General features: G+C 36.5%; 1 pseudogene across 1 annotated transcript; it reads right to left on the minus strand.

Moving 5' to 3' along the window:
* Positions 1 to 7,356, minus strand: LOC147516827 (glucosamine 6-phosphate N-acetyltransferase pseudogene; annotated as a pseudogene). Its single transcript, XR_015213744.1, has 3 exons — positions 7,222 to 7,356; positions 7,040 to 7,114; positions 1 to 530 (listed from the first exon to the last, which is right to left on the minus strand). The product of XR_015213744.1 is annotated as a glucosamine 6-phosphate N-acetyltransferase pseudogene (transcript).
* Positions 7,357 to 13,256: the final 5,900 nt, after the last annotated feature.

Consider the following 13,256-nt stretch of genomic DNA (forward strand, 5'->3'; position numbering starts at 1 on the left):
TCATTAATGAAACTTTAACAAAAATAAAGAAGATAAACAAAACCCTCAATTTAGTTAAGATTTTCAATTAAAATACATAGCCATTTGAATCTCCTTCTCTTTAAACCCACATTTCTCATAAAACACCTTATTGTCACCACTACAATAAAAAATCACTTTATAACACCCCATCAATTTCGCATGATTCGTCAAAAACTCAATTACCTTTTGTCCTAATTTCATCCCACGAACATTTGAATCCACAACAACATCTTCAATATGCCCCACTTTCCCACAATTTCTCAAGAACTTCTTTTCCAAGAAAACACTTCCCGTTGCAACAATTTTCTTTGATTCAATATCTTCAGTCATGCAAATCACGTGATCATCACCATATGAGCTTATATCTTGAAACCTTGCATTAAATTCTTTGTCGGATATTGGATTGCAAACTGTCAATTGTTGGAGAAGTTCTATGAAACCTCTTGATTTGTTTGAAATCTCTAGTTTTTGAACTAGAAATCGGTTTTCTTCTTCTATGAACATCTCGACTGAATTCATAAGACGTAACGTGAGAAAAAACGAAACTTAAGAATATAATCAGATCTGAAGACCAGCTGAAAGTAATGCAAGAAAAAGACCAAAACACCAACGGAAATAGGAACACATACATATGTTCATTTGATATATGCAACAAGCATTCAACTTAAAGGGTAATCTAAAAAAAATCTAACCAAAGTCCAAGAACTAATAAAGAACGAAACAAACAAATAAACATAATAAATGTAGAAGATTGGAGATCTTACCGAAGATTGACAACACAAAGATCTTAAACGAAAGAGAAGGTTGGAGAATTTTTCTTATCTACTCAAACAACGTTAAAAACACGTGTATAGAGAAAGAGAAGAAGCCAAGTGGGGAATTGATTCTACAAAAGTTTTTTTTTATAAAGATTCTACAAAAGTTGTATGTCTGCAATTGATTCTACCCCTATTAAAACCAACCTATTTTAAAAGCCTAATAAGAATTTGGAACACATCTTTTGGCATATATATGCCCCATACATAATTTGCCAATCCACTTAGCTACTCCAAAAATAAAAGAAAATGAGCCTTTGAATATATTATTCCAACCAGCTTTGGTGAACCCATTTTGGGTGACATTACCATCTAAAGTCTACTTAACCACCGCATCCGAAAAGATCACATCAAGGGCGTCATTCCAATTTGCACGTACTTTTCCAGAAGTGGTACCTTTACTCATCTATATATAGTGATAGTAACTAATGATTAACTCTCAAGTAAAGATAAACCCTTCTATATATCGTGACTGTAACAAAAGTATCTCAATTATACAAAAACAAAAAAACAAAAAAAAACAAATTTCTATATAAGTCCTAAAAAAAAATGAACAACAGTTGGTATGAAACCTTAACAGGAACATGCTATATCAGATTAGAAGACCAACAAGTAAAGATGATAGCTTTGAAGCCATTTGTACGTTAAAGTGGGCAAGAAGTGTGTCACACCCCAAATTTCCAGACAATATTTAAAACAATTATATTTAATTATCTGGAAACCCGGGGTGAAACAAAACCCAAAACCCTGTTATCAAACACGATATATACAAAAAATTGAAATCAAAAGAAACGAAAAGGAAAAATCCTTAAATCACATTATTAAACTATAAAGAAACTAACCAACTCTTCAGAAAATCTTAAACCAGAAGACTCCAAGAGCAACTCCAAATCACGTCTCCTTATCCACTGCACTTTTCCATCTATGTTCCCAAGAACACACCCACGTTGCAAAACAAAGCAAACATGGGTCGACAAATTGAATTTCTTTGGTATGAGTAGACTAACAACAAAATATATATAATAATCTTTCAAATGAATAACATAACATTACAAACAATTTCAACTTGGAAGACAATATAGTTCGTTTTTCCAAAAGCGGTGTAGTTTCTTCCCAAGTAAGATTTCACCCCCAACATACAAATTCCAAGAATCTCATATAATATTACTTTCGTCATTCCCACTTTCCAAACTAACTCACAATACAATACCACTTACATTTCATTTATTAACTGCATCATCGATAACCTAATTAAATATGAGTTTGGTATACCTTACCTTTAAGCCGACCGTCGTCTTAGGGTAGGATATTTACGCCCCTGAGAAAAGATTAATAGATCCTACCCTCCCTGCAAAAAGAGAGTTAGTCATCACAATAAATTGATTTATCTCGGCCGGTCAAAATTCTATTCATGACCCAACCTCATTTAAGACATTTAAGTCTAATTGATATAATAACCGGTTCGTCGCGATATTCGGGAATACCACTTATCATAATACCTATATCAAGGGTAGTCATTCATATGACATCATTACGTCATAAAGTTTTCGTGTATAATCATAGATCTCAAACTATCACAAGTCATTAATAGTTTCGTAATAACATATCAAGTTATAGTCAATTCACAGTCACATAGAACTCACAATCATTTACTAGTATTATTCACCGTCACACTTCATATCCATAACATCACACAATTCATATACTTTTACTTTAGTATCACTTTCGTCTACTTATGAGAGCGAGGAAAAGTCACAACCAAGGAGTACATTCATCCCTTGTGAGTATCAACTCATACAAACCACGTAAACATTTCTCATAAGAAATCATAGACATCATATGCCATAACTTCATCACACGTAAAATCAATATTTTTACTTTGCTTATTAATTATCTTGTTGACTCCTTTATTCAAAGACACAGCCCCAACCTTTAGTTCCTACTCCACGATTTGCACTACACACATTTGCCAAATCACACATATCCGTCGCCTCACTCACACCGAAAGTACCACTACAAGACATCGTCCCCAAGCGGGATATCGCCTCCAGGAAACATACTTTCATCTTGTAAACTCGTAACTTGTGAGTATCAGCCATCTCTGGGCTTTCCATACACATAATCACAAAGCCTCTTTTGGGCATAACAAAATATCAGGTCATTCATGGCACATTCAATGAATACCTTGGGTCATTCCCGCCACATTCAAGGAATACCCATCATAACACTAACGGGCCATTCATGGCACATTCAATGAATGCCCTGAGTAATTCCCGCCACATTTAAGGAATACCCAAACCTACATTCCCGTACATTCAAGGAATACGACCAACCCGCAAGGCGAATACCTTAGTTCCTCTATAGGGCAGTCCAAACGATTGGGTCATTCATGGCACATTCAATGAATACCCGGGTCATTCATGGCACATTCAATGAATACCCATCTATCACATGACATCACAAGTCATAAACATTTCTTTTCATTACCAAATCCTGAGGCGTGGAGAGTTCTAAAGATGTGGGCGACACATTAAAACATTATTATCACTTATAATTATACTAGCATTACTCATGTCAAAATAGACCACACATGCAAAGAGTCACTTTCGCGCGTCAAGGCAAATCAAGCACTTAAATATCATTAAATGTAAACAGACTTATAATCAAACAAATACAATTTATATAACCATACTCATATATACAATATCGTAAACAAATAGTTCATTAGCCCAAATTCAAGTCCACACACACTAATGTCTAAAACATATCCACATATACTAAAGTCTATATTCATATACAACTTCTATCTCCCACATATATATTTATGTAGTCTCAAAACAACAGTAATTTCTAACATAATCACATAATTATCATACAAACTAATATATATATTATAGATATAGTGTAGTGGGTACGCACTTTTGCTTTCAAAGTCGCCACGATCCAAATCTTTCAAGATTGGAATCAAGCCTTCGTAGTTCTTATCAGCCACATAATCAATGCTAAGGTTTTTCCTACATTCATCCAAATGATATGTAACTTAATTATTTAGAAACTAAGGTATTTAGATATACTTTTTCATGTAGAACTTCGAAGTCCCAACCTTAGCCCATCTAAAAGAAAAATTTAGGTTGAAAACGGTCAAAATCCTAATTTCAGCAAATGGGATTTCTGACGGGATATCTTTCGAATGGAACAACTCTTTCCACAGGTATCCAAACGCATCGAAGCTTTTTGTGTTGCAAAGCTGACGCACAGAACTTACTTTCTCTTGTTTAACATCAAATCTAAATTAGATAATTTACCAACCAAGTTATACAATATCCGACAGTATTTTATTACTATATATATATCCATATAAGCAAACATATGAAAAACTGGAAAAGTCAACATTCACAGTCAACGGTCAAAGTCAACGGTCAACAGTCAAAGTCAACGGTCAACACCTCATGGTCAAGGTCAAACTCAACATGTCATGGTCAAAGTCAAACTGTCCAAGTCAAAGTCAAAGGTGAAAGTCAACCGTCCATGGTCGATGGTCAAAGTCAACGGTCGATGGTCAAAGTCAAACTGTCCTAGTCAAAGTCAAAGGTGAAAGTCAACCGTCCATGGTCAAAGGTCAAAGTCAACGGTCGATGGTCAAAGTCAAACTGGCGTTCCGGTTGATGTTCAGAGTCATAGCCATGGTGGTTCATGGCTGCGGCAAAGTGTGCATGGCTCGTGGGCTCATGACCGCGGTCTGGTTCGGACCTAACCGCCAAGCCCAAACCTTAACCCGAAAGTCTAAACAGTGAAAGACCCAAAGAGATCTATTTTAAGTCCAATGGACTAGTCCCAAGCAATATTAGAAACGGGCCCAAAAACTTATACTGAACAGGCCCAAAACATAATTGAGTTCGGTCCAAAAATACAAATGGGTTCGTCCCAAAAAATAAAACAAAGAGAACTGGCCCAACATAACTAATGTGGTCCGAAAATTTAACTGAAATTTCGGCCCAACTACCACTGATATTTCGGTCCAACCATCATTGAAATTTCGGCCCAAAGAACTAATCTAAACTGGTCCAAAACATAAATGGGTTCGGCCCAAAACTAATATCAAAACCGGCCCAAACAAACAAATCAGTTTTTGGCCCAATTAACTTAACTTGGTTCGGCCCAACAAAAATAGAAATGAACTGGCCCAACTAACAAAACCAAAATAGCCCAAAAACCAAAAACCGGCCCAAGCCCAAGCCCAACTAAGATGAACAGTTACTGTTCATCTTCTCTAGCTTCTCTCCTCTACCAAAATCCGGCCACCACTAGCCTCCACCCATTCCAAACTTCATCACATCGGTTTTGATCCACATCACCAACCAAACAACATTAACAAAAACAAAACCCCCATACCCTGACTCGATAACCCATCCTCCAAAACTAGATCTACAATTTCGAACCGCCATTAATGGCTTTTCCCAAGCTCCAAACAGCCCACTCAACAGCCCTCACACACCCAACATCAACCCAACATTCATTCATCCATCTTCAATCAATCAACAAACAACAAAACATATAAAAATCAAATTTCGGAGGATCGCGCGATAAAATTCGCATCGGGTCGCCGCCATTAATGAATTTCTCGAGCTTCAAACCGCCCCCAACAGCACTCACTCAAACCCCCACTCACCTCCAACATCAACCCAATCAAAAACGAAAAACAACCATCACAGTTACATAAACTATTACTGGCGATTTCTTGGCTGCCATTAACGAACCGTGCAAGCTTTACAGAGCTTCGACAGTTTAATTAAGTTCAGTGTTTCTAACCCACCAACAAAAACAACAAAATAATAACGGCAGTAAGATTCTTGGGCGGCGCCTCCATGAACGCCTGTTCATAGCTTCGACAGTTTTTAAAACCAATTTTACCAAAGTTTCGACAGTTCTGTATCAAATCCGAAATTTTTACAAGGTTTAATAAAACAAAAGGCACGAAGTCCAACACCACAGTATAATGAACAATTATCAATAATACGAGAAAACCATAAGTTGGTGAAATAGCAAAATAGCTACTCACTCAGATGAGCGCATTTCGACGAATCCTCCTAGCCCGATTCGTCGCGCTCCAATGCTCCAGCAAACCAGTTTCTCTCTGCCTCCATTTTTAATATATTATATTATCTTCTGAACCCTATTTTCTAGAAAAAGTGTTTATATCCTTGGGTCCGAAACCCAAGCCCAACACAGACTCGGGCCCAAAACCAGGCCCACGTATCCCGAGTCCAATCCGACGATTTTTTTTTTTTAATAAACAATTAAATTAATTAATTAAATAGAAAAATACGTATAAAAAACATGGGGTGTTATAAAGTGTGTCTAGTAAACAAGTGTACTATAAAGTTTAAAAAAAATGTAGCAAGAAAAGCCATTGTACATTATATTACAACAAGTCAATTCCTTAAAACTTACACAATAACCTATGTACTAAAAATGAAAAGGAAAGAAACACTTGCATGTAACTCTGTGGCCATTGTCGTGAGGCGAAAGGAGTTGTTTCATTCTCATCTTCTATTCCTAACTCTTCATCACCACCATTACTACTTACTACTAGAACTATAATACTTATTATCGGAAAAAAAAAGAACTACTACTACTTATAATTACTTCTTGGGGATAGAAGTCACTAGGAACATGTGTTGGTATCTCTAATATTCATTCCAGTCATGTGTTGCTATCCCTAATCCTTAATCAGTAGTGTGCTCTAAGTCTAGTAAATTCTAGTTTGGAAGTATAATCTGTTCGAATAACTGTCAGGTGTGTTTCAATTCCACAAGAATATATGAAAAAACTTAACATAACACAACACCATCAAACCACACTTGTAGCTGTATGTATGATCTAGGACTGCTCAATGATAGAATCATCTTGCTCATTTCCTCTAGGCTGTGATTCAGATGGACCACTGCCCATAAGTGATCGCGTTAAGTGCAGCGAGCATGCCCACTTAACTTTTTATTATTATTTTAAGGATGCTCCTTTCTTTACAAAAAGCGGCCTTTTGTCTAAGCAACTTTGAGTAGATTGTTCAACCTTAACTCCAAACAAACAATGGCTAGTTTGACATCACAACATCTTCAACTAAAACCAGAAAACTAACTACCCCAAAATTACACTCTTAACTCAGCAATAACATTTTGTGCAGCTAAAAACTCGAATGTTACCTCGTAAACCCGGTTCAAAACCACCCTCTCCAAGCTTATTCGCCAATAGAAAAATCAACTGTAGCAGCCGATACACTAGCAAACAGAAGAAAAACCCCATGAACGATATCAAAACATGGTAATACTAGAACCCATCGAATTTCAAACAAAAAAAATCGAGTTTTTAGGATCAAATTTCTTACCTTGAGGTGAGCTTGAGATGAGAGATCGAGACTTTGAGATTAAAAAAAACCGAGCCGTCGTTTGCCTTTGGCGCAGATGAGCGAGTGACTAGTTTTTATAAAACGTGTTTTTCGGACCAAACCGTGTTTATTTTTCCAAAAACCGTTTTTTCCCTAATAAATATTAATTGTGCATAAATAAATTGGTTAATTTGTCTAAATTAAACCCCCCACATTTATCACCCGCTTATAATAAACTCCCCACATTTGTAAACATCATGATTTAACCCCCACACCGTCTAACTTCCATTATAGTTCCGTTGGTTTTTTACCTAATACCAAAATTACCCCTCAATAATGTACATTGATAAAATTACCCTTGAAGATTTCTTTTGTCGTTTTCTTAATTTATTACCAAAACTATCCTTTAAGATAGCGGAAAAACTATTTGGGTTTTTATTATAGTAAGCCTCTCTAATTTCATTGAACCCTAGTTCTTAACCTATGTCTGAGGATTCAACACTCTCCATTGACGACATTCTCAATTCTTCTCCAACTTTGATTCGACGACAAATGAAGTTTGATCTACTGATTCTACTTTATTTTCTCTCTCTTTGCGACACGATTCGACGACAAGTGAAGTAAGTTTGTTGTAAACCCTAGATCTTTGCATGTCTCTATTTTTAGGTTTTTGATACATGAAAGTATGATTTTTTTTATACATATAAGTAAAAGATGATTTGTCATGATCTAAGTTTGATTTTTTTTTTCCATTACAATTGTTTGTTTTCATAATGTATGATGTATCCACTGTTTGATGAGTTTGTTTAGTTATGTTTGAGTTTGATTTGTATAGTTTGTGTTTGTTTTGTATTATTGCAAAAATGGTAGAGTTTGGTTTTAGGACTTTAAGATTTCATTATGGAGGAGAGTTTAGAGTAGGTTCAAAGAAGGGTGTGAGAGTGTTCAATTACGTGGTGGGGATGTAGTTGATTCTTCGTTATTGGATGGCGATTGTGCAAACTTTATGGACATGATTGCATGGATCAAAGACCATGTTCCATGTCCTCCTGATCATGTAAATGAAATAGAGTGGGTTGATGGTGAGAATGTAAGGAAAATAACTTCTTATGGGGATTTGTTATACATGTGGGTGTATGCAAAGCCTGAAAAGAGTAGTTATATTCATTTGTATTTGAAGCCGACTGAAATGATAACTATGATTAGTGATAGTGATGGGGGAGAGCCCCCTCAAGTGGATACTACTTTTTTTTTTGGTTGGCAAGCGGGGTTGTTAACGGGGTCCCCTACCCCTTTATTAATAAATAAAATCGGTCTAGAGTCAATTACATCTCAAGTACTGTTTCCCAATAGCATTTTCCTGTACAAGTGGTTACTATAATAGTGCTAACTATAATGGGAGTGATTGAAAGGGGTTTCTAGGGTGATGATGAAGAAGATTTGTATAATATAGCATAAGAGGAAGGGGATAAAAGTGGAGGAAGCATGCATATGCATGAGGGTAGAACATATAGGATGGGAGAAGTATTTGATTTAGATGAGTGGCCTAATAAGGTGGAAGGGGTTTCTGGGGTGATGATGAAGAAGAAGATTTGTATATAATATGGCAGAAGGGGAAAGTGGGGGAAGCATGCATATGCATGAGGGTAGAACATATAGAATGGGAGAAGTATTTGATTCAGATGAGTGGTGTGAGGTGGAAGTATATGACAAACTTGAGAAGTTGACAATTAACAGTTCCCAAAGGCCCAAACTTTTAACATATAAAACATGAGCTTCAGATAGTGGGGAAGAACCACATGAGGGGGTGGGGGGATCGGACCACAATAAAACAAGTCTTGAGAAACCTGAGAAAATAACACAAAATATATCTTCAAAGAGACAGAGGAAGGGGAAATATATCCAGACTAAAGGTAAGCATGTGTTTGTCATTTCTTGAATAATTTCAATTCATAACTTCATTCAATTTATTATATATGGGATTTTGAATGTTGTAGATGCAAATATGAACAATGATGGTTTACCTCATGATATGAACAATGATGGTGTACCTGCTAGTCATGAGTTTCTGACCATTTTTAATTTTATTTTAAGATTATTTTTAATTTTAATTTTTTTGTTGGTTGTACATTATTGAGTTTGTGGTTATGTTTGTTTGCAGGTAAGTTTAATAGGAAGAAAAAAATAAATGTTGTTCAGATTGATGCAGATGATATATTTTCAAGTTCTTCTGATGAGGAATATGAGTCAGGGGATGAGAATTACGGAAGTAATGGTGAAGGTTATATGGGTTTGGTAGATGAGAATGAAGTGCGTAGTAGACAACAAGCTGAGAATGAAGTGCCTATAAATGATGATTTACTAAGTCAGGTAGTTCACAATACATTTGAGATACCAACTAATGAGGGTGTGGCTGTTGAGGAACATGGGCCTAACCTATATGTGGGTAAAAAAATGGAAGGATAGATATGATGTAGAGATTACTTGAGAATGTATGTTATCAGGAACAATTTTGTGATTTGGTTCAGTAGGAGTGATAGCAATAAGTGTTTGTGTGAACAAATACAAAGAAAAATGTGACCGGTTGGAGGGCTTATGTCAGAATATAATAACAGATAACCATACCATGAAGCTCAGAGGTTTAATAGATGAACATTGTTGTGAGGCTAATATATGCTGAATATAAGAATCTAATGGCTAATGCTACAAGGATTGCAGCTCAGGTTGAGAATGATATGGGGATGCATCATCGGAGTTTTAAAGCTAAGGACATCAAGTCAATAATAATGACTATATTTCAGGTAAGGATAAAGTACTGGTAGACTTGGAATGCATGGAACCTAGCCATGGAGAGGATACATGACAATTATAATTTGTAATATGCTAAAGTACCTGAGATGTGTAGGTAACTGCGGCTACTTTCTAACCCTGGAAGTATTGCAAAATGTAGTTACCATCAAAACTATAAGAGTTTTGAATGTTGTTATATATCTTTCAAGGCATGTATAGATGGATTCATAACAGGGTGTAAACCTTTCATAGGACTTGATGGGTGTTTTCTGAAAGGGAGGTATGGGGGTGTTTGTCTGTCAATTATTATACTTGATGGTAATAATGGGTTGTTTTCTCTAACATTTTATGTTTGTGGTTCAGAGAACACAGAAACATGGACACATTTCTTGGATATTATGGCTTCACATATCAGCAGACATCCTGCAAAGTTAACAATTAATTCTGATAGGTAGAAAGGGTTGATTAATGCCGTTGCAACTCATTTCCCTTACTACAACTATACGTACAAAAATGTGTACCTAGGTCTAAGCAATTGGTTTTAGAGTCGCCACCTAACTTTATCAAGGAAAAGTTAAGTAAAACCGGCCTATGTGAAGGACTAGCCCTCGAACGAGATATAATTATTGGGTTCGGGAGTCAAGGTACGATGTGGGAAGGTGTTAGGCACCCACACTCGCCTGGTGAAACCAGCCTTACTTTTATTGAGGTGTGAAATTTTGATGATAGGTGAATGGAGAAAGCTTAAAATTAAGTACTAAGTTGGATGATTTTCACTAAATTATTTAAAGACTAATAACCATATGCTATAATAAGACTAAAAAATAACCCTAATATGCAATACTAAATGAAATAAAATAGAAAAGAAAGATGTCACCTTGTTTGGAATATTGCCTCATACTACTTGATTGTTAATTGTTAATTGATTGTTGATGGATTTCTTGATGGATGCATGATGATGATGAACTTGATCTTGATTTGATCAAGGCCCAAAATATCGATATCAATGAATATACCGGTGTACCCAAAAACCGATATATATCGAAAATATCGGATATATCAATTTTTTTGTGACTAGTTAAAATTTTGTTTTATATGTCGATATATCGGAAATATCATCGATTATATAGGAAATATCGTATATTATATCGGAAATATCGACAATATATCGGTCAAAGTCAACAATATTTGGTCAAAGTCAACAATATCGGTCAAAGTTGACAATTTATATCGAATATATCGTATATATCGGTCGATATATATCGTTATATCGGAAATTCTGATATATATCAAGAAAAAAATGGTTCTATATTCGGTGGATATATATCGGAAATATCGATGTCGGTGTACCAAAATACCGATATATATCGGCGATATATCGGATATATCGGATATATCGGCGATATTTTGGTCCATGGATTTGATAACCTTGAATTTTGGATTGAAACCATTGTCACCAAGTACGGTATGGGTTTAAAACGGTGTACTTGAAAAAAAACTTAGTTAGGTTTTTAAGTGTTTTCAAAAAAAAAAAAAAAAAAAAAAAAAAAAAAAAAAAAAAAAAAAAAAAAAAAACGGTAATGGTTTTACTATTCCCTACTTTCTCACATATTTTGATAAACAACACGTAGGTTGTCAGTTGAGTATTGATAGGGTACGGGATGAACTTAAGGATGATTGTGATTTGTATTTGTTATAGGAGAATTCCTTAAAGTCTATAGACAAATGGATGTGTGGTCGTTGTCTTGGTATCCACGCACTTGGTATACCGTGTCGTCATCCAGATGCTATCATACCACCACCTGTTTTGATGGAGAATTGGGAATCCCTCTGTTTCATTGTGGGCATACCACAACCGCCTTCTAAGCCCGACACTAAAGATCTTGCATCCACGACACAGAGGGGTGGTGGTGATACCCCTAATCCGCTTGTTGTTCATTCTTCTCTTAATGAGAAATTACTGGATAATGCATTTCGTATATCTTTCTGAACCGTGAAAAGTATACCACGCGCTTGTCGATTGACATTTTTTGGTGCACTGAAATCGGCTCTCTGGGATATTATAACTGATCCTAGTTCAGTTATGCCTTGGGTTCGTCTCCTCCTTTTGCCGCGTTGCACTCTGCAAGTTTTCCAACCACAGAATCGTCAAGAAGATCATTTTGGCACTAGGCAAAACTTTCAACAAAAATTGATTCTCCATGCTTTGACGACATGGAATGAGCCTGGCGGGATGTTTCGTCTCTTAGAGTCTGTAATAGAGCCTCCTTCAATCCAGCCAACCAGGAAATCTGCCTCCACTCAGAATGTGCGTTGATACTTACAGAAATTTACTGATGGACATTTTGCTGCAGCGGTTAAAGTGTTATCATCATCAGGAGTTGCCTCCAATACTGCAGAGACTATATGTGCATTAGAGGAGAAGCACCCGATGCAACAGCCACCTGTGAGACCGACTGTTCCTTTTGCTAAGCCCTTTTTAGTGGTAGAGAGAGACGCCCTATTGTCATGTATTAGGTCATTTCCGAAAGACACTTCTTGTGGTCGTGATGGTCTTCGAGCTCAGCATTTGTTGGATGCCATGAGTGGTGTTGCAACAGCTATATCGTTTGATTTGCTAGATGCATTGACCCATGTGGTGAATCTTTGGTTACAGGGACGATGTCCACAGCTGTTAGTGGAATTCATTGCTGTTAGGGGGGTGCTTACTCCACTTCTCAAGCCAGATAATAGTATTCGTCCTATAGCTGTGGGGATAGTTTGGCATCGTCTGGTCTCCAAGATTGCAATGAAAAGAGTTTCCCAAGATATGGTAGGATACTTACAAGATTTTAAGTATGGGGATGGTGTTTCTGGTGGAGCAGAAGCGATTTTGCATGTTGTCAACCGCATAGTGTATGCTAATAGTGACGGTACCTCTCTTTCAATGTTGCTTGTAGATTTTCAGAATGCTTTTAACATGGTTGATCGGACTACCATGTTGAGAGAGGTTCGTATCCGTTGCCCAGCTATTGCCCCTTAGGTTGAGTACTTGTATTGTCAACCTGTGAGGTTATATATGGGGGATGGCTACATATAGTCTGCTACTGGGGTCCAGCAAGGAAACCCTTTAGGTCCCTTTCTATTTGCACTAGTGTTGCATCCCTTGATTCTGCGGATCCAGTCCAGTTATCAGTTGTTACTACAGGCTTGGTATCTAGATGATGGGACTCTGATCAGAGATACAGAACATATGGCGACAGCTT

This window comes from Coptis chinensis, chromosome 2 (genome assembly GCF_015680905.1).
Source record: "Coptis chinensis isolate HL-2020 chromosome 2, ASM1568090v1, whole genome shotgun sequence".
Classification (NCBI taxonomy): domain Eukaryota; kingdom Viridiplantae; phylum Streptophyta; class Magnoliopsida; order Ranunculales; family Ranunculaceae; genus Coptis; species Coptis chinensis.